The 24,120-nt window shown below is 40.0% G+C and overlaps 2 pseudogenes; both read right to left on the bottom strand.

Annotated features, from left to right (window-relative positions):
• Window positions 1-544: 544 nt before the first annotated feature.
• Window positions 545-4,003, bottom strand: LOC136536621 (uncharacterized; annotated as a pseudogene).
• A 1,940-nt stretch (window positions 4,004-5,943) lies between these two features.
• On the bottom strand, window positions 5,944-19,604 carry LOC136538950 (uncharacterized; annotated as a pseudogene).
• Between the last annotated feature and the right edge of the window lie 4,516 nt (window positions 19,605-24,120).

Here is a 24,120-nt window from a genome sequence, read left to right on the forward strand (position 1 = left end):
TAGCAGAAACTATTAGGCTAGCCCAATTGCACAATAGAATTGGCCCACTATGGGCCATCAAAAATCAGCAGACATTCAAATTTAAATTACACCAACTTCAAATTTAAATTGCACCAAATTCAAAAATTGTTAGTAAATTCAAACTTAAATTCACACCATTTAGGTAGTCACAGATCACCACAGATCATCATAGATTCATATAAATATGCCATCATATATAAATAGATATAGAGGTCACATCATCACAGATTCACAGATACATCTAAATATATGCCAACATAGTAACTATCAGTTACATAAGAAGTTTGGCACACCATAGGCTAGGACATGCATCAGACCTTACATCAGTTCATCAGTTCACAGAACATGCATCGGTTCATAGAACTACACAAGTCAAAGATCATGCATCAGTTCAAACAAAAGACCATGCATCCACATGTTCGCACACTAACATTGCAGGAAGACAACTTGCCAAAATGCATCCATCACCAAAAGAAGCATCCAACAACATCGGTGCGCCAGCCGGTAACCCAAGACAACCTTACTATTTTGCTTGACATCCCAGAATCATGGACATCAAAGTCCTTATCAATGCATCAGTGTCATCTTGCCTTTTCTTCAATTCCTCTTCTTACTTAGCCCTCGTTGTTTCTGATTCCAAGAATTTCTTCATCATTTCTTCCATTTGTTATTGTTGAGTCTTGATAACCTCCCTAAGATAACTTGATGTTTATTTCTCCACCATCAGTTCCTCTCCTAGGTCGCGCTCACTGACACAAGAACCTTTGCTTCTGAGCATCACATTTACAAGAAATCTGTTCTTCTTAGTTTTCTGAACAAGAGCCTCAGAGACCACATCAGTCACATCCTTTGGTTCAAGACCATCATCTATAGGTTCATTTAGCTTCTCCTCCATTTCAACCTAGCAGTGGAGGACACATAGATAGCTTAATGATCATGACATATGAACCTAATGCATCATCTGGTTGTGAACTAAGTATGATTTTACTTACAATAAGAGATTGAACTGCAAGATCAAACCCTTTCTTTTTGTTGTAGTGCATCTCTTTAAATAGTTCTAGTGCATTTGGTGGTTCATTTTTGTACTTGTCCGCCTAAAAATGAATAGAAAAGGACACTTTAAAAAACTGTTGCTGATTCTATGTATTTCTAACACAGATAAAAGGAAGTAAACAAACTAACGTTACAGCATGTTCTAGTGAAAGTGCCATAGCTAATTTTACAGCCCCAAGTTTAGTATGTTGTGACATAATTTTGAAAACCAAGCAACCAGCAGCAGATTTTTGTCAACTATTACTAATCTATGTCGCACAGCTACATACAAAGCTCTCTTAAATATGCAGAGAAGAAAATACCTAACAAACAAATGACAATACTTGGTATTCAACTTAAAGTTAGTTCATATACAGTATCTTGCAATTGAAGCTCAAATAGCATGTTCTAGTGAAAAGTGCCAGTGAGTTATACTCACCAAATTTACAATCTGCATTTCATAGCTACGAGAACTAGTGGTCTGATGGAACTGCACTTTGCTTTTGTTCTCTCTGTTCTTCTCACAAGTCACCTATAGCAACATAGTTCTATTGTTAAGCACATATGACATCAACATGATGAGATGGGGAATAGTTGGATGAACTTACCATTTTTGCTCATTTTTCTAGCGTTCCACAAGTTTATCCCATTGCTCATCAGTCATTGAGGTCACAGGAGATGTTTTGGGCGCTAGATGTAGTGGCAAAGCATCAAAATACCTCTTTTGAGCTTGTAGCGCTGCTGGCAAATAGCTTTCTTCAACATAGCCACACATGCTTTTTCATAGGTGTTGCCTTTACATCCATATGAAACTTTGTCTGGTAATAGTAAACAACATTGCCAAATGTTATTGAATACACAATGTTAGTGTTGGAAATAAACAGTGGAAAGAGGCAAGTTTGAACACTTACACCAACTCTATCTATGTACCCCTTGATGATCTTAGGATGTTTCTTGTACTCCTTCCAATGTGGAAATATCGAAACATGGTTCCTTACTGCAATGTTGCACTCAGTTGCAAATTTTGCAGCAATCATCATTGAGTTCGGTCTTTTCTTCCCTGATTCAATAACCAAAGGAAGTTTGCCTTTCCTTGAGCGAGTCATTGAATCAAGTTCTCTCCCAATATTAGGTCCCCTCATCCAGTCCTCCTCATTAAATGGGTCATCTACAAAGGATAAGCATAAACTTCTGAACTCTTATTCAAGAAATTCACCACTCGATAATGCAGAAACAAAAGTAGTAATAGATACTAGTTAAATATTATCCTATCAACTTATGAAAATTAAAGTTGTTGATTTAACAATAATATCAAAACTGGTGTTCAAGACTGAGCCAGTTTTCATTTTATTATGAACAATGTATGAAGTTTAGAATTTTAGTCATGCACTGGTGACTAAATTGTCTGTCCATGAGTTATCTTAAGCATTGGAGTATCAACCAACCATAATAAATATCCTAATATAATTGACTAATTGAGCCTAGCAGTACTAGGTTAACTTGAGTAGAAAATAACTGTAACTTGAACTGATGTTCATGTAGAGAAGCAAAGCATGCACAATTTGACTGCAAAGACAAGCACGACTAGTAGTTCTTCTATGGTACTATGCATTTGTTGAACCACCAGGACAAGCTTAAACATGCGAAGAGCAAATACCAAGAGCATGACACAGCATGACACACCTTTAGAAACATTGGCACCCTCTATTTCTCCATTTTCATTGGCATCATTCATTGTGGCAGCTTCAAAGAGGTTCAGCTTAGTTTGTATATGCTCATCTCCAGTCAGGCAGCCATTTTGCTCGCCTACATCAGCTACAATGCAATATAGAATTAGTAATAGTACTTTGGAACACTGGTTGTACAATTTGAGTTCAATTTGTTACAGGAATGTAGTCATTTAACCTTCCTCTATAGGCTGATTGTAGATTTCTGCTTGATTAGTCACTGCAATAACATTAGCTGGACGATTCTTCTGTGACCTTGTGAGAACACCAGGTTGCATCTCAGGTTGCACCTTCTGAACACCTCTCTTGGTAACCTTTGTTGTTGTCTTCTTCTTCTACATATAACCAATCAAATGTATAGATTGGGAGATAAACATTAAATGCAATGAGCAAGCAATCCACATATTAAGATTTGACACTATGGAATAGCTAGCACCTTATATGATAAACTAGCAAGTGTACACCCCAACTCCGTCTCTGGTTCTAGGCCATCATCACTTAGATGGCCATCACTGTTAGGCTCATCCTCACCACTGAACTCCAAACTAGAGTTTTTTGTTTCCTTCTACTGCTGGATTTCTGGGGAAATCCTAATGTTCGCAAAAAGTTTAGCTAGTATAGGAAGTCCTAGTTGCCGCATCTTTGCATTGTTGCAGAAACACTTTCTCATCCGCTGAAGTTTATAGTCAGTAAGCGGAGGATCTGCATTAAGAAGGAATAAAGAGAAAATTAGGGATATATTTAAGCATCCAGTTCACATTAGCAAACAGTTCACAACCAGACAGAAAACATTTTTAACATCCAGTTCACATCAGCAAGACCACAAGCAGCAGTCCTTAATCGGTACAAGGATCCTCTGCTACTTGCTATACAGATCTTAATCTATACAAGGACATCTTATTTTTATTTTCCCTTCACATAAAAAAATTTGGCACCCATCATATATACCAATCAGATAGAGCATATCTTTGGAAGAAAAAAGAAATCAAAGCAACCTTCCTCAGCACTTTGCTTCTTTCGCATTTCACTACACCACCGAGTATAGCCTAAACTAAGAGGCAGCAAAGAAAACTAATAGCACTAAAAGATGGTGGCAGGAGCAAGGATGTTAAGAAACACATCACCACCCCACCAACCCTGAACCCACCATGGCAATCAGACTTTCTGAACCAAGAAACATAGGCATCTTAAACTCAGATAGGGTTCTAATCACCTGCAACCATTATCACTCAGATAGGGTTCATAGGAACATATCTAGGCGACCCGATACTGTGTAAGCAAGATCACCAAAAATAAGGATGGAGGAGAGACACTTCGCCTACAAACTGGTATCCTGTCTGTGGCCTCTTCGCTGGTTTTCTACCCCTCTTCTTCGGCAACATCGGTGTTTATGCAGGTACTCTAGGAGAAGAGGAAGCGGTGGCTGCGGGACGGCGGATGGTGGGGCCACAGGTTGTGGGACAACGGATGGCGGGGCGTAGGGTTCTGTGGGTGAGATTTGGAGGATTAGGGGGATTTGGGGGCGGCGTTGCCTACAAGATAGTGGAGCCTGATTATATAGGGCGTTGCAATATTACCAAAATAGCCTCATCGTTTCCTTTGTGTGATGGAGTGTTGTTTAGGCAGGTGGGCTAGATTGGTAAATTCACATGCCAAATTGTGGAGTGGGGAAGGCCGCTGCCAGCAAAAATTTCAGGATGCGCGTCTACACTATTCAGAATGCCCACCGAAACATTCAGGGTGCTTCTTTTTTCTCTAAACGCTCCTTATATATTTTTTGTAGCTATTAAGATATTAAAATAGTGCACGGTAATAACCAAATTTGGATTACTATATATACTTGCTTGGCATTAATTGTATAAATTTGGTCAATTAAATTGTTTAGGCCCGGTAATGCAAATAAATCACTACTGCCCCCTCTTATGACAAGTAATAGTACTTAATAGCACATATTAAGCCCAATAATCTATATAACTTCGAAGCTCTCACATGTATTTCTACAAAGGCTACATTTTACTTTGTGGTACGTGCCACATAACCTATAGTGATCGTTAATGATTTGAGAAGTGTTCGACTCAAACGTATCTTGCTTACAGGGTTTTGGTGGTGATTATATATATATAGTCAGTACCAAATAACTTGTACTAATCCCTAAAGGTTCTCTACCTACGTAGATCAATCAACTCATTCGTGTTATGCTATATAAGGCTGATTTTTTGGTGACTACACATTGATGTCTATATATATAGTACTCCTTGAACATATCATACTCTGCACATCGATCAACTATTGCTTGTATTTCTCCACCAGCCACATTTGACTTTGGTAGGTGTCACATAACCTGTAGTAATTGTTGATGATTTTAGAAGTATTCGACTCGAACGTATCTTGCTTAGGGTGATTTGGTGTTGATTTTATATATAGTAAGTACCAAATAACTTGTACCAATTCAATTCCTGGAGGTTCATCTCTAGCTAGCTAGCCAGATCTCAATCAAAATCAGGGTGACTACCCAATGCATGTCTAGTAATCGTATAAGATGTTCTACATCGATAATCAACTCCATTCCAAGTTAGGATGATTATATGAAAATAGAGTGATTTTGTGGTGTACATAGTAAGCACCAAATGTACATCAAGATATTGTGTATGTCCTATATTTAAGAATATGAAATGACAGAAATTCTTGAAATTTTGACAAATTTTCTTCAAAATTCAAAAAGGTATGAAATTTGGCCAAAATCTCGGCCAAAATCTACTCCATAGTTTATCACCTCTCTGTCTTCAAAATTCTCTCGGACAAAAGGATGTTGTGTAACTAAATGGCTTCCTTTTCTTTAAATTTATTTTGTTTGTTGAAATTTGTTATTTTATCTGTATAATGAAATTTGGTCTTCAAACTTGCAAAATCTGTACCTTTTCTCACTTGATCTGGAGTACATGTGTGCAAAAACTGTGTGGATTACATGATGAAAACAGAAATGGTCACAATCCAAACAGGGGCAGCTTGCAATACTAAACAGGGAAATTCTGGACATAATATAGTCATAAATCCAAACATAAATCTCTTGTTGCTTCCAAAGATGGGTTCTTAACTCCATTACTAAACAGGGAAAATATTACATAATAATACATGACAAATAATCAGATCACTAGTACAGAAACTACTCATCGTCGCTATCTACCTCAATAGAGACAGCTTCTTCACTCCAGTACTCCATCAGTGTGTCATCCTCTACCTCACCACCCTCGTCATCTTCACTAATAGTCTTTGATTGATTTTCCTTTGTAAGTCGAGCAACCTCAGCAGCATCAACAAGAAGGCCAGCCTCATCAGAGCTGTTCAATGACATGTCAGGTAACATCTCAGAAACTTCTGGTGTTCTGCCAATGTCCACAGCACATGTCTGCACTTGATAGGGTGCAACAGTGGATACGACACCATCTATTTTAGACACATTGTACAAATGACGATGCTTAAATGTCTGGACAATCCGCTAATTCGTTCCATTCTTAATATCTAGCAAATAGAAAACATGTGTAGCTTTAGTTGCCAAAATAAAATAGTCTTTCTTGTACCACAAGCTGCCAATATTGATGCTTTTACAAAATCCATCATCCCTTACTACAGTATGCTTACCATCCAATTTATACCAGTCAAGTCTAAAAACAACAACAGTTATTTTTGTACCATCATCCTTGGCATTGTACTGTAACACAATAATCTCTTTCAATGTACCATAAAAATCAATCATCTCACTTCTATATGCACCTGCATAGGCCACCCCAGAGTTTTGTATGGCAGAACCTCCTAAGTTATAGGGCCCACATGCACCTGTCACTGTCCGATGACCTTTGACATTTATGCATACGTTTCCAATAACTTAAAAAGACTGTCGAGTGTCCTCGGGGAACCCCGAATCATCCACGATTTTTGAGCAGCATCACGTTACAGAGTCATTACAGTATTACAACATTTATTCAAATATCTACACCAGAGTAAAAACAGCGGAAGTCTTACAATAACATAATTTACAAAACAGTGGTTTCAAACCTCATAACTAAGTTCGATGATTATTACAAAACGAAATAGTGGAGCGGCATTATAATATAATACAAAACACACAATGAGGCTGCCCTGCCCAAGGGCCACACATTTACTTCTCATCATCATCACAAGGTACAACTGTCATGCAGCACGATCCACAACAGATCTGCTCATGAGACTCACCTGCAACAAGGGTCAACGAACCCTGAGTACAAAAGTACTCAACAAGACTTAACCGATATAAGAACTGATAACTCAGGAATGTAGGCTCAGGGATTCAAGGTATGGTTTTAGCAATAATCAAAGTTATTTTGCGTAAAAGCTCTTTAACAAAATTCTTTATTTCAACAATTTAAACTTCATAAAATCATATACAAAGATGACACGATCCGTAATGAGATCATGAAACTTCATATCCAACACCTTCATCAACCATTCTCAAGTTCCAGTTATTAATACTACGATGATAAACAGTGAGTTGAGTCTCCATAACCGAGGAGCAACGACGATTCAAACCGATTATAAACCCAGCTAGGGCTTCCAGACCACACGACATATGCAGGTCCCTGACCTACATATACCAACCTACCCTTAGATCCTCTGAAACAAGAACGGGTCCACGCCACCCAAGAATACAGTACTCCACCAATCCAGCCCATAGCCACGTGGGTACATGCTATTCCCGCCATCTCTCCACTCCCAGTGCGCGAGTAGCCATTCTCATAATAGAATCGCCAAGTTCAGGCTTACCGGAGTATGTGGTTAGTACTACAAATTCTCACCTCATGCAATTCAACAACGGACGTGCCTTAATCGACACAGGCGGAAAGAACCCGCTCACAAGACCTCCATGTCTTGTGGCTCACACACACCGAGTCCGCCCGGTCTAGATTTATTACTCCACATTCCCATATCACATGCTAACATAATTAACCAATGTTCCATTTAAAACTTGCAGGTGGCAGGTAATCACCCGACTTTCATCGTTCTACGCATAGCTAAGCAAAACTAGGCATATACAAGTTTAAAAACTGGTAATATGGTAAATATGGAATAACAAGGATGGTAATGCACCAATTAGGCTCTTACTTAACTCCTAATCACTTAATGCAGTAACCGAAAGCAAAAGCAAAATTAATTTGTAAAACACAAGGTAGGGTTGTATGCATCCAGGGCTTGCCTTTGTTGACGGAAAAGTCCGGCTCCTGCGACGTTTCACAAGTATTCGATCCGACCTCAACAGACGGATTAACCTCCTCAACCACTTGATTAACTACCACGTGTTCACCTTCGTTTACTACACATAAGAACAATGCCATGTTTAACATGATGTGGAATACGAAACATGATGCTCGATGATGGATGCAAAATTAATAATTTGAATACAACTTTCCTTCGCGGTACAGTTGCAAGTCAAACTAATCAAACCTTTTTCGCAACACCCAATCAATTGCCAAGGATCATTATCAACTAATGATCCAAGGTCATCACTCAATCAAAATTTCAAACAAAACCTAAATCATTAAAGGTTACTATTTACTTTTATGAATTAATTATTTAATTCAAAATTATAAAATAAATCAACTTATTCCAATTGAGCTCAAAATTTTTGTAAATGTTCATTACATGATAACTAAGTGGCAAAACAAATTTCATAATTTTTGGATAAATAAATAAGCCTAGAAAAATCATGGAAATCCATTTATTAATAAATTGAGCAATTTTTATCACATTCAAAAATTACTGAAAAACATTATTTCATATTTTTATTAAATACTATACATCACAGAGAAGTCACACAAAAATTTTCATAATTTTTGGAGCTCTAAATAAATCTACACAAAAATAACAAAAATAGACACTATTCATTCAAATCTGAAAATAGAAAAATCCATTTGAACGCTGAGTCACTGACAACCCGACCCCACCTGTCATCCCTAACCTCCGACGTTGACCACGGCAGCGACAGCTCTGACCGGCGATTTCTCGCCGACGGTGAGATCACCGGCGACGACCAACGTACCAAAATGATCACCAAGTCTAGGCGCATCGATTGACGTCCCTATCAGTACTGATTACGGCCCTATACTAGCTCGTCGTCGACCATGGCAGACGCGGTGGCACGGCAGCGCTACGCCGGTGGTGTGTGACCGGTAGAGCTCAAACAAGGGATTCAGGAAGCACCAGTGGCTCACCCCGAACGCGTTGAAGCAAGGAGCGAGGTCGGAGAAGCAACGGAGAGGCGTGACGACGATCACGGTGATCATGGCGGAGCAAAACGTCATCGGCGATGGTGTACCGGCGACTGCAGTGATCAAAATGAGCAACCAGCTATGGATTAAGTACTACAGCATCGAGATGAAACAGAATCAGCCAAAACCAGGGACGAAGATGCACCGTGGAGCCTGGCCGCGGCGAATGGCGCTCGGCGGAGGAGTTGCCGGCCGCGAAGAAGAAAGACATGGACAGCGAGTTTCCGGTGGAGATAAACTGAATTGGTGGGTCGGTTGGACGCGTAAGGTTATGGCGGAGCTGGGATAGGCTTTGCCGAGATGACAACGGCGCTAAGTCGACGGCGAGAGCTCGACGAAGCTGCGGTGGTGGTGACGGGAAAAACAGAGGAGGAAGAAAAACGACGACGACGGCGTCTCGGTTCTTATAACGCGACTCAGAAGCTCAAGGAAGCCATGACGGAGCCGTTTCCGTGCCAGCGCGACGCCAAGGACGGCCACGACGCGCCTGGAACGCCGAAGAAGGTCACCGGTGGTGTAGTCTCGACGGTGGACACTGTTCACAGTAATTACAAGTTTGCCATTCGCCAAAATTCACAAATTACTCTCAAATTTTCATAACAACTCAAAAATCTCCAAAAACAAAAGTTGTTCAAAATCAAAAGTTCTACAACTTTGCTTCTATAACCATCTCCTAATTTGGTCTAGATTTTGAAATGAACTTTTGAATTTGAATAGGGAAATTTAACGAATTACGCCTTTTTGAATTACTCAAAATTTTTCTAAACAACTTGAAAAACTCCAAAAACAAACTTTGTATAACTTGCCAAGCTCTACACTTTTTCTTTTGGGATCAACCCCAAATTATGCTTAGATTTTGAAATGGATTTTCAGGGTAGGATTTAAATGCTGAAAAGCGGGGTTTTCTCGAAAAATTCAAAAATCCAAACAAACTTTGAATTTAAGTCAAACAATACAATTCAACACATACCACATGAATGTAAACTTGTTTTAGTGTATGCATCTCAAAGTTTTCACCAAATGCCAAATGCTTTGCAATGCATATGATGACATGTCAGGTTTTAGTATTTTAAACACCCGAGGTGTTACAATCCTTCCCCCTAAAAGAAATCTCGCCCCGAGATTCAAAGCCATAGAGTAAGTAATGGAAAAGGAAATGTGTCAATCCAAAAACATCCAGAACTTTTCCATAAAACAACTGAGGTTCTTTTACAAAACACAATTTGTAGTAACCAAGCTCAACTAACATTATTCTATTCTATATTGACGCTAGAAACTCTGGAAACTTTTCTAACAAGTAATCTTCTAATTCCTAGGTAGCTTCCTCTTCTAAATGTTGATTCCATTGTATTTTACAGAACTTGATTGTCTGTCTTCGAGTAACACGATCTTTCTGATCTAACACTCGGATAGGGTATTCGGAATAAGTTAAATCCGGCTCTAGTTCCACTCCTTCAACTTCAACATTCTATTCAGGCACTCGGAGACACTTCTTTATTGAGAAACATGGAACACATCATGCACAGCTGTGAGATGTTCAGGTAATTTCAAGCGATATGCCACTTTTCCAAACCTCTCCAAAATTTGATACGGCCCAATGTATCGGGGTGCCAACTTTCCTTTAACACCAAAACGGTTAACTCCCTTCATTGGTGATACTTTCAGATATATAAAATCTCCTTTGTTGAATACCAATGGTCTCCATCGTCTATCCGCATAACTCTTTTGGCGGGACTGAGCTATCTTCAGATTACTCTGTATTTGCCTAACCTTGTCTTCTGTTTCTTTCACAAGGTCAACTCCAAAGAATCTTCTCTCTCCTAGCTCAGACCAACTCAACGATGTTCTGCATCTACGACCATAGAGTGCTTCAAATGGAGCCATTCTAATGCTTTCCTGATAACTATTGTTGTATGAGAACTCTGCCAAAGGTAAGCACTCATCCCACTTATTAGAATAGTTAAGGGCACAACATCTTAACATGTCTTCAAGTACTTGATTGACTCTTTCAGTCTGCCCATTAGTTTGCGGATGATAAGCTGTACTATACAGAAGTTTGGTACCTAATGAAGCATGTAAGTGTTTCCAAAAGCTAGAGACAAACTGTGTACCCCTATCTGACACTATAGTCTTGGGTACTCCATGGAGACTCATGATTCTTGCCAAATACATCTTGGCATATTGGATTGTAGGATATATGGTCTTGACTGGAAGAAAATGTGCTGACTTAGTGAGTCGATCTACAATAACCCATACTGAGTCAAATCCCTTTGATGTCTTGGGTAGACCAACAATAAAGTCCATACTTATGTCCTCCCACTTCCAAGATGGAATAGGCAATGGTTGTAATTCACCAGCAGACCTCAAATGTATAGCTTTCACCTTTTGACAGGTATCACACTTCGCTATATATCTAGCAATCTCTATTTTCATTTTAGTCCACCAGAATCTTTGCTTCAAATCATGGTACATCTTGTTGCTTCTCGGATGGATAAATAACCTAGTAGCATGTGCCTCATCTAGAATTGACTGCCGCAACTCAGGAACTTTTGGTACCACCAGGCGATCCTTGAACCATAACACATCTTCATCATCTATACTAAAACATTCTGCTTTTCCATCCCTGACTCTTTCCTTGATATGGGATATACCCTTGTTTTCCTTTTGAGCAGCAATAACTTGATCTCGAATAGTAGCTTCAACAATTATGTTGGTCAAACTTCCTTGTTGAATTACTTCTGCATTCAACTTTTCCATTTCTTGACATAAATTCAAACCCATTGTTCTCACTATCAAACAATTGCAATAACTTTTGCGACTGAGAGCATCTGCAACTACATTTGCTTTACCAGGGTGATAATGTACTTCTAAATCGTAATCCTTAATTAGTTCTAACCATCTTCTTTGTCGCATGTTCAACTCTGACTGAGTAAAGATATACTTTAAGCTCTTGTGGTCTGTATATATATGGCACGTATTACCAAGCAGGTAATGCCGCCAAATCTTCAGAGCATGAACCACAGCTGCAAACTCCAAATCATGAGTAGGATAGTGTTCTTCATGTTGCTTAAGTTGCCTAGACGCATAGGCAATGACTCGGCCTTCTTGCATCAATACACATCCAATACCAATACCTGAAGCATCACAATAAACATCAAACGGCTTCTCGATATCAGGTTGAGCTAACACTGGTGCAGTAGTCAACAACCTTTTTAAAGTCTAGAAAGCCTCTTCACAATCTGATGACCAGACAAACTTGACTTGGTTCTTCAACAATTCAGTTATAGGTTTTGATACTTTAGAGAATTCTAGAATAAACTGACGGTAATATCCCGCCAATCCAAGAAAACTCCGAACTTGATGAACTGTGGTTGGCGGTTTCCAATCAAGCACATCCCTCACTTTGCCAAGATCAACTGCAACTCCTTTGACTGACAAGACATGTCCAAGAAATTGCACTTCCTTAAGCCAAAAATCACACTTGCTGAACTTGGCATACAATTGATGTTCTCTCAAACGAGTCAGAACAATTCTGAGGTGTTCTGCATGTTCTGTCTTATTCTTGGAATATACTAGTATATCATCTATAAATACCACTACAAACTTGTCTAGCTTAGGCATGAATACTGAGTTCATCAGATACATGAAATGAGCAGGAGCATTTGTCAAACCAAAAGACATCACCAAGTATTCATATAATCCGTATCTTGTGGTAAATGCCGTTTTGGGAATATCTTCAGGCTTTATCTTAATTTGGTGATACCCTGATCTCAAATCTATCTTGGAGAAAACTTTGGCTTCGACCAACTGATCAAAAAGCAAATCTATCCGAGGTAATGGATACTTATTCTTGACGGTCACTTCATTCAACGGACGATAGTCAACACATAACCTCAGGGTCTCATCTTTCTTTTTCACAAAAATTGCCGGACATCCCCAAGGTGAGGAACTAGGTTGGATAAACCCCTTCTCAATTAAATCTTGTAACTGAGCCTTCAACTCGGCTAATTCCTTAGGTGGCATTCTATAAGCTCTCCGAGAAATCGGAGCTATTCCAGGTTGTAACTCTATGTTAAACTGTACATCCCTATCAGGTGGTAGACCAAGTAAATCTTCTAGAAACACATCCGGAAATTCACACACTACCGGAATATCTCTAATCTCCTTGACAGCAGTCGCACAAATCTTGCCCACTGATCTTCTTAGGGTTGGAAGTTGGATGAGAAGTTGAGAATTACTATCAGGCAAACTTACTCTTAAAGTCCTATTCAAAGCATCTATAACAGCCTTATGCTGATACGTCCAATTCATTCCCAAGATTACATCTATATCCTGATCCTTAAGGATAATCATGGTAGTGGGAAAAATATGCCTACCCAGGTTTACGGGTACCTGGTATACCATTTCCTTAGTACACAGATGTCCCCCGGGCGACTGTATAAAGAAACTTTCCTTTGTTGCCCCAATTGAAATTTCATACTTCATGACAAATGTTCTATTGATGAATGAATGCGATGCGCCAGAATCAAAAAGTATAACTATAGGGTGATTGGCAACAGGAAACATACCCATCATCACTGGCTCCCCCTCCGGAATTTCTCCAGCTTGAATATAGAACACCCGTCCTGTCTTCCTCTCATCTTTGCCCTTCTGAGCATTCTAATTGTGGTTCCTGTTTGGTGCCTGACCCTGTTGTTGATTGGCACGGGTCTTCTGATAATTTTGATTAGCCTGCCTAGGATATGGACATTCCCTGGAGAAATGACTAGTCCTTCCACAATTGTAACACGGATAGTTGTGACCCTGTGATGTTGGAGCATTACCACCAGGAGCATTGGTTGACTGTGAGTTCGGATAGGTTATAGCAGGATAGACATTTGACTGTTGCCTAGCTTGGAACTGCGGCAGACGATAAGGAGGACGATAATGGTTTACTGGATGATAAATCACTCTCTGCCTCTTTTGGTTTCCACCAAAAGGTCCAGACAGCACATTCTTTTTCTTCTTGAGCTCCTTATGCTATCGATACTTTGCCTCTGAAGCAATTGCAATATTTACTGCCTCATGATAAGTGATATTGGTACAGGCTGTCATCATTGTCTGTAGTTTGGTATTCAGACCTCTCATGAACCATTTCTTTTTCTTGGCATCCGTATTGACATGTTTAGATGCATACTATGATAGATGATTGAATCTTCCCACATACTGCATAACTGTTTGATCCCCTTGCCTCAAAGCAAGGAATTCATCCAGCTTCATAGCCATCACTCCTTCTAGGATATAATGGGCTCTGAAAGCAGTGCGAAATTCTATCCAAGTTAACAGAATGCCTACGGGTTGCATGGCCATCAGATTTGCATACCAAGCACCAGCTGCACCTGTAAGTTGCTGGGCAGCAAACACCAGTTTCTAAAACTCTGTGCAGTGAATAAGATCAAATTTCTGCTCCATGGTCCTAAGCCAGTCATCAGCCTCCAGTGGTTCATCTGCCTTGGTGAACACCAGGGGTTTTGTATCCGTGAAATCCACATAGGTAGCCTCATGCCTGTTATGATTGCGGCCACGGTTTCCATGCATCTGATTCTGATTACTTTGAGCCATCTAATGAAGCAAACGAGAATTTTCCACAGTCACATTGACTAATGCAGCAATAGCATCAGCCAGATTGGTCGGCATCGGTGGCGGGTTGGGGATATCATCATCATCTTGTGAAGTACTAGGAATATGCGATCCCCACGTACGACGCATCTGCTCATAACAAACCAAACTTTATTCACAAGCCTTTATTGAATTGCACAAAAGCTTACTCCAGACACATTACATAGGGTTTACTACTATAAACACCAGACCCTATAAGTACCAAAACAAGATACATAGCTTAACCATAATTAACTATTATACAACTCTACTCTTTTCCGTGATTACTTCAAACTTCAGGCTCGGTATCCATTCTGGAATTATTACCGCCTTCATCATCACTTTCATTGATCATTACTAATTCTTCAGGATCTTCTTCTTCTTCCTCTTCCGATTCGTTATCATCGGCAAGGATGACACCGGGGTCCATGGCATCAGCTTGAGGCTCATGATTCGGGTTTAGTAGATTGCTAAGCCTATGAACTTCCTCATGTAGATAGGTATTATGTTCTTCTAAATCTTCTACATAGAATTCTAGCTCATGAATTCTAGCTCTAGCTACATTTTCCCTATGCCAAGCCTCATTTCGTCCCTCCACCATACGAACTAACATGCTTTCGTAGTTCCTGTGTGTGGTGGTGAGACGCCTCAATTGATCCTGTAATTCTCCTACCTGTATAGCATCCAAAGCCCTATCTCTAGTAGCTTGTGCTAATTCTGCAGAAATCCTTTGTATCTCTGCTTGGGGATCAGGCCTAGAACTGCTACTGCTAGCACCATTGTTTCTAGGGGCAAGTTGGTGACGAGGAACTCCTTTGGGTCCAGTGGACTTACGGGGCGTCATCTTGGCGTGAGCCATACTGTAGGAAACCAATTTAATCCAAGTAAGACCATTTGATCAAAGTCTAAAGAGCAGCTATGATGGATTACATTACTCAAACTAGTCTCACTACTCAACTCTAGACTAAGAGGTGAAGGAAGTAACGAGTGAATTAATAAGGATGCGTGAATCGTTCTTACGAACAAAAACATCAAAGTTTATAATGCACATAAACAACATTTATTTTTATATAGGGCATAGTAAGATTACTACTCCACCACACAAGACCCTTTTAATTAAATACGGAATGGTGAGAAAGAAATAAGATAAGTCAGAAGCAATTTGGACTAAATTAGCAAGTTTAATTTAGTCATCCCAAATCATTTTGAAGTTTTTGTAAACAATACAACAAAAACCTTGTAATGATCGCTCTGATACCATTCTGTGGCAGAACCTCCTAAGTTATAGGGCCCACATACACCTGTCACTGTCTGATGACCTTTGACATTTATGCATACATTTCCAATAACTTAAAAAGACTGTCGGGTGTCCTCGGGGAACCCCGAATCATCCACGATTTCCGAGCAGGATCACGTTACAGAGTCATTGCAGTATTACAACATTTATTCAAATATCTACACCAGAGTAAAAGCAGTGGAAGTCTTACAATAACACAATTTACAAAACAGTGGTTTCAAACCTCATAACTAAGTTCGATGATTATTACAAAACGAAATAGTGGAGCGGCATTATAATATAATACAAAACACACAATGAGGCTGCCCTGCCCAAGGGCCACACATTTACTTCTCATCGTCATCACAAGGTACAACTGTCATGTAGCACGATCCACAACAGATCTGCTCATGAGACTCACCTGCAACAAGGGTCAACGAACCCTGAGTACAAAAGTACTCAACAAGACTTAACCGAAATAAGAACTGATAACTCAAGAATGCAGGCTCAGGGATTCAATGTATGGTTTTAGCAATAATCAAAGTTATTTTGCGTAAAAGCTCTTTAACAAAATTCTTTATTTCAACAATTTAAACTTCATAAAATCATATACAAAGATGACACGATCCGTAATGAGATCATGAAACTTCATATCCAACACCTTCATCAACTATTCTCAAGTTCCAGTTATTAGTACTACGATGATGAACAGTGAGTTGAGTCTCCATAACCGAGGAGCAACGACGATTCGAACCGATTATAAACCCAGCTGGGGCTTCCAGACCACACGACATATGCAGGTCTCCGACCTACATATACCAACCTACCCTCAGATCCTCTGAAACAAGAATGGGTCCGCGCCACCCGAGAATACAGTACTCCACCAATCCAGCCCATAGCCATGTGGGTACACGCTATTCCCGCCATCTCTCTACTCCCAGTGCGCGAGTAGCCATTCTCGTAATAGAATCACCAAGTTCAGGCTTACTGGAGTATGTGGTTAGTACTACAAATTCTCACCTCATGCAATTCAACAACGGACATGCCTTAATCGACACAGGCGGAAAGAACCTGCTCACAAGACCTCCATGTCTTATGGCTCACACACATCGAGTCCGCCCGGTCTAGATTTATTACTCCACATTCCCATATCACATGCTAACATAATTAACCAATGTTCCATTTAAAACTTGTAGGTGGCAGGTAATCACCCGACTTTCATCGTTCTACGCATAGCTAAGCAAAACTAGGCATATACGAGTTTAAAAACTAGTAATATGGTAAATATGGAATAACAAGGATGGTAATGCGCCAATTAGGCTCTTACTTAACTCCTAATCACTTAATGCAGTAACGGAAAGCAAAAGCAAAATTAATTTGTAAAACACAAGGTAGGGTTGTATGCATCCGGGGCTTGCCTTTGTTGACGGAAAAGTCCGGCTCCTACGACGTTTCACAAGTATTTGATCCGACCTCAACAGACGGATTAACCTCCTCAACCACTTGATTAACTACCACGTGTTCACCTTCGTTTACTACACGTAATAACAATGCCATGTTTAACATGATGTGGAATACGAAACATGATGCTCGATGATGGATGCAAAATTAATAATTTGAATACAACTTTCCTTCGCGGTACAGTTGCAAGTCAAACTAATCAAACCTTTTTCGCAACACCCAATCAATTGCCAAGGATCATTATCAACTAATGATCCAAGGTCATCACTCAATCAAAATTTCAAACAAAACCTAAATCATTAAAGGTTACTATTTGCCTTTATAAATTAATTATTTAATTCAAAATTATGAAATAAATCAACTTATTCCAATTGAGCTCAAAATTTTTTAAATGTTCATTACATGATAACTAAGTGGCAAAACAAATTTCATAATTTTTGGATAAATAAATAAGCCTAGAAAAATCATGGAAATCCATTTATTAATAAATTGAGCAATTTTTATCACATTCAAAAATTACTGAAAACATTATTTCATATTTTTTCTTAAATACTATACATCACAGAAGTCACACAAAAATTTTCATAATTTTTAGAGCTCTAAATAAATCTACACAAAAATAACAAAAACAGACACTATTCATTCAAATATGAAAATAGAAAAATCCATTTGAACGCTGAGTCACTAACAACCCGACCCCACCTGTCATCCCTAACCTCCGACGTTGACCCCAAATTATGCTTAGATTTTGAAATGGATTTTCAGGGTAGGATTTAAATGCTGAAAAGCGGGGTTTTCTCGAAAAATTCAAAAATCCAAACAAACTTTGAATTTAAGTCAAACAATACAATTCAACACATACCACATGAATGTAAACTTGTTTTAGTGTATGCATCTCAAAGTTTTCACCAAATGCCAAATGCTTTGCAATGCATATGATGACATGTCAGGTTTTAGTATTTTAAACACCCGAGGTGTTACATTTTGTGTCATCTTGTTTTTGTCACGCTTTACGATGCAGTACCGCACACCATTGACAACACATGTGGAGTATGATCTTACTCTAAGGTCAGGGCCACAAGCTAGGGCAAATATATCATCATCTACCTCATCTGATGCATTCAACCTCCACAACTCCAAAAGGGAATGTCTCAGCACCAAAATAATTATCTACAAGATAACTAAAAATTTAGGATAACAATAAGATACTAACATAATTCCTGAACCAACTCCCAAATCCCTGCTCTGTCCTTCTTTCAAGATCTACAGCAGCCACCCCTACTGCTGTTAATTCATCTTCAAACATTCTGTAACTCAAAAATAAAAAAAATTAGTAAGTTGCTAATCTGAAAATCATTAAGAAACAAATGTAATATACAAAATATAGATTTAAGAACATACTTTATGTACTTCTTGGCCTGATCACAATTATGGAGAACATACCAAACCAATTTATCAAGTTCCTCGTAGTAGGAAAGATCACATGCACCAATAAGATTGACACCGTGCCTAAAAACATCAACAATATAGGCTGATTGATGTGAAAATCCAACATTTCTTGGGAGTCGATTAAACCTTGTCTCTACATCATCCATATATCTTGAGAAAAATGTGAGGGCTTCATCTGCCACATAAGCCTCTGCAATGGATCCTTCTAGGCGTGTCTTGTTCCTAACAGACCTCTTCAAAGTACACAAGCGTCGTTCAATTGGGTACATCCACCCAAATTGCACAGGTCCATAGAGGATGGCCTCATCAGGCAAGTGGATAGCAAGGTGAACCATGACATCAAAAAAAGCAGGGGTGAAGATTTTCTCAAGCTTGCACAATATGACAGGTATTTCAGTCTTCATTCGAGCCAAGACATCTTTGTTTAGTTTTTGACTGCACAATTCCCAAAAAAATTGCCGAACTCAGCAAGTGTTTGATATATATCATCATCCAACAGCCCTCTTAGCCCAACAGGTATAATCCTTTGCAATAGAATGTGGCAGTCATGAGTTTTTAGGCCTTGCCACTTGATTGAGTCAGCATTTAAGCATCTTTGTATATTTGAAGCATATCCATCTGGAAACTTGGCCTCCTTCAAGAAATTACAAAATTCAATCTTCTTTGACTTGGACAACGTATATCGAGCTTTAGGCATGTCATATGAATCTCCACTATGTTGTAATTGCAACTCCTTTTTAATTTTCAAATCAGCCAGATCAAGCCTTGCATTAATTGTGTCCTTTGACTTCCCTTTTATGTCCAAAATGGTACCAAGGAGGCATTCACACACATTTTTTCAATATGCATGACATCAAGATTGTGTCTAAGCTTCAGAGATGGCCAATATGGTAAGTCCCACAAACAAATCCTTCAGCCCCAAATTGGCACACGATTCCCCAAATGCTTCCTTTTCTATCCTACTCTAACATCTCTAACCTTTTCTAATTCTTCTAGTAGCTCTTCTATGGTGAAAGTGCATGGCTTCGCACTGCTATCATGGAGGGATGCAAATTCACTGTCCTTGTGCAAACGATGACCTCTTGGAAGGAAACAATAGTGCCCAATATAACATAGCTTGCTCCTTATGGCATATGACAGAGGATTTTTGTCACAATGGAGACAAGCAAAGTAACCACTTGTGGTACACCCTAATCAGGTACTTAGTGCTGGATAATCATGAATGCACCACAACACTGCAGTACGAAGCTTAAAATCTTTTTCGGTGATAGCATCAAGAGTATCCACACTAGACCATAGCTCAAGTAATTCTTCTACAAGAGGCTGCAAGAAAACATCAAAGGCCTTCCCCGGTGAATGAGGACCGGGAATCAACAAAGCCATCATGAAATTAGATTCATCCATGCATGCCCAAGGTGGTAAGTTGTATGGAATCACAAAAATAGGCCATATGCTATAAGATGAACTCATGTTGCTAAAAAGTTTGAAACCATCTGTGGCAAGTACAAGTCTTAGGTTTCAGGCATCTTCAGCAAAATCAGGCCAACGGTTGTCAAAATTTTCCCATGCCTTTCCATATATAGGATGGGTCATTTCCTTCTCATTGTATTTCCTCTTCAACTTTTGCCACTGTGCTTCCTCTTTTCTTGGAAACAAACAACCTTTGTAGCCAAGGGACCAATGGAAAATGTTGTAATACTTTTGCTGGAACCTTCTTGCTCTCAGGATCTTTCCATCTTGATGCCTCACAAACTGGACAGTTATCCAATTCTGCATGTCTTTCTAAATAGCACACAATTGTTGGGGCATACATGAATTGATACATAACCAAGTCCTAATTCACGTAGCATTTTCTTTGCTTCGTCATATGATTTTGGAATAGTATTGAATTGTGGGAAAGCTTCTGACATGATCTTGAAAATTGTAGAAAATGCTGAGTTAGTGATCCTATAGTATGACTTCACATGGAGCATCTTGATTACAAATGTGAACCTTGAAAATTTCATGCAACCAGGATATAGCTCACACTTAGCCTCTTCAATCAGCTATTTGAAACATGATGCAGCGTCCTCATTTCCATCTTCAAGTGTAGCCTCATTTCCATTTTGTTCAGACCTGACTAGTTCCCCTAACATCCCTTCAAGTCCACAATCATTAGTGTCCTCAGATACAAAAGAATCAACATTTGCACCCTCAAGTACTGCTGGTTCCTCCAAAACATGAACATCGCTGTCCTCTCTATGATTTATCCACCTGCTATATGTGCTGGACATGCCATTGAGCAGTAGGTGCCTATCCACTTCATTTTGGTGCAAAGATTGATGGTTCATACAGCAACTACATGGGCACAAAATTTGCTCATCCTCAGTAAACCTCTCTCTGACGAAGTTCAAGAAAGACCGGACACCACAAATATACTGATTCATAAATAGAGCTCCATGAATCCAACGTCTATCCATCTACATAAAAAATTGTAGAAAATAAATAAATCTTCATTACAACCACTACATCAAGTAAAAAATGACATCACTGAATTAAAATGTGTATCCAAATCCGTACCAATCAAAGTCAGCTGAGCCAAGATCAGTAGGTGGCCAGCAATGGATCCCGTGTAGGGGAGCCTTGACGGAGACGCTGCTGCCACTGGAACCACTGGCCCTTAGTATCCTCTCCATAGTGGCCGCTGCCGCCGACTATACCGATAGCGCTTTTGTTGTCGCCGCCACCACCGTAGCCAGCCAGGAGCTCCTACGCCGCCACTAGCAGCTCCTAGGCCACCACCAAAAGCTCCTATGATGCTATGTATGCTGCTGCTAATGCCTACGTCCCCGATGCCATAGGTCAAACGGCCACCGTGGATAGGGTCGGCCACCGTGGATAGGGTCATGGAAAGGGGCAGTCGGCGTAGATAAGTGTGGTCTGTGGTCAAATGGCTCCTTAATCTCAAAGCACTATAATTTGTTTGAGAAAGGACTAAAGAAAAAAAATTAGCAATATGCAAAAACAATTCAGTATCCTAGTGGTTAGGTCCCTGCTCTTGCAACCGAGAGGTTCATGGTTCGATTCCCAGTAGCGGCAATTTTTTTTGCACATTTAGCTTCCTCACCGATAGGTAGGTCCCACCTTCCCTGTTTACATCCCTCACCGATAGGTAGGTCCCACCTACCCAGTGCCAACCCCTTGCCTCTCATTCTCTGATCAGCATGACATGTTGGATGTTGGATCTGTGACCTCCCACATGAGTCCATCATAGATGACTACGGAGGTGCCAAAATGATTGGTGGCATCCAACCATGACAATAATTTAACTAGTCATCATATATCTATCACCTTGGATTTGGACCATCATAGATGAATACATTCTATGATGATTTGTTGGAAGGTCACGGGTAAACCATCATGTATAAGGGTATTTCTTGTAGTGCTACTAAGGTTGATGGAACGACTGCCCACCTGAAGGCTGATAAGGCACCCGCCTGATAACCTATACCTTCTGAGCCTGGGGTGACTAGAAGACGTAGTAATCACTCGCTTGTGCTTCCACTCAACTTGGGAGTCATGCTGAAGTCCCTCCATGGCAATAGAAGTATTCATCATAGCACCAAAAGTTTGATAGTTCCTGGTGTATAGCTCCTTCTACAGACTGCAAGAGAGGCCACAATAGAAATGGTCCCTCTTCTTCTCATCGATATCAACATGGGTCCTAGCATACTATGATAGATGGTTGAACTTGTTTACATAGTCCATCACAGACATGCACCCTTGCCTCAGGTCTAGAAACTCCATCAATTTCTATTCAAAACACCAGCAGGAATGTAGTACTCTCTGAAAGCAGCGGTAAACTCCTGCCAAGTCACACGGTGATCCACCGACTGCATGGCATTGAATGTGTCCCACCATGCACTAGTAGAACCAAATAGCTATTGCACTACAAAGCACACCTTCTGCTCTTTAGTTACAGTGAATAGCAGAAACTTTTGCTCTAGAATACAAAGCCAATGCTCCACATCCAGAGGCTTAGCAGTCGGTGTGAATGTGGGTGGGTGGATCTTCAAGAAATCATAGTAAGAATAGGGCCCCTTAGGACCACGGGCACCACCCTCGTTCCCACCATTGCCTCTGTGGCCCCCATGGGTGAAGCCACCAATCGCCTGGGCTAGCATCTCCAAGGCACGGACTGACTCGCACCGAGCAACCAGCATCTCCACCATCATTCCGCATGGGTCATCAGAGGTGGCGGTGGCGGAGGAGGAGAAGCTAGAAGTGGGGCCTCATGGCTCTCCCCATTGTTGTTTCCAATACCCTCACCATGACCGTTATCACCCGGGTCCGCCCCAGCACTAGTACTCCCACGACCAGACCTCAGATTAATCTATAAATAGATAAGTGTGGCAGAACCTCCTAAGAAATCAGGCCCACGTGCACCTATCATTGTCTTAACAGACCTTAGATAGCGTTCACGAGTTCCCAACAACTCAACAGGTCTGTCGAGTGTCCTCGGGAAACCCGAATCATCCACGATTCTCTTTTCAAACAGGATCCCAATCACAGACATTACAGATTACAACAGTTTATTCAAATATATACATCAGAGTAAAGATAGCGAAAGTCTTAAGGTAACATAGTTTACCAACTAGTTGTTTTCAAACTTATAATACCATAAGTGTCATACAACTATAGTAGCGGGATAATATTACATTAACTTTATTTATCATACAAACTAGTGCCTTGTCCAAAGGCCATTCATCACTCCTCATTGTTATTGACTTCAAACACAGTCATGCAGCAGGGACCAAAACAAGCCTGCGCATGTGACTCACCTGCAACACGGGTTAACAATCCCTGAGTACAAAAGTACTCAACAAGACTAACCCGACTTAACAAGGGGTGAAAAACTTTAAAGATACAGGTGTTGGGGTAAGGTAAGGATGTAGCAAGATTCAAAAGTTCTTTGCCAAAAGCTTACTATTCTTCATCCTATTATCATGTTTTACCCCTAAGTCCTTTTAGTTCATTATCTCAAACTAAATGTACATTTCCCATATTCCATTCCTTCTCATTCCATTCTTTTCTCATATTTTAGTAATTCACCAGTCCTGCATTGCTTCTGTAATGAATCGAGTCTCTATATCCGTGGAGCACCGGCAATTCGAATTAATTCAAGTCCCTGCTGGGGATTCCTTATCACACGACTTATGTAGAACTTAATCTTGCATAT

Source organism: Miscanthus floridulus, chromosome 2 (genome assembly GCF_019320115.1).
Source record: "Miscanthus floridulus cultivar M001 chromosome 2, ASM1932011v1, whole genome shotgun sequence".
In the NCBI taxonomy this organism is placed as follows: Eukaryota; Viridiplantae; Streptophyta; class Magnoliopsida; order Poales; family Poaceae; genus Miscanthus; species Miscanthus floridulus.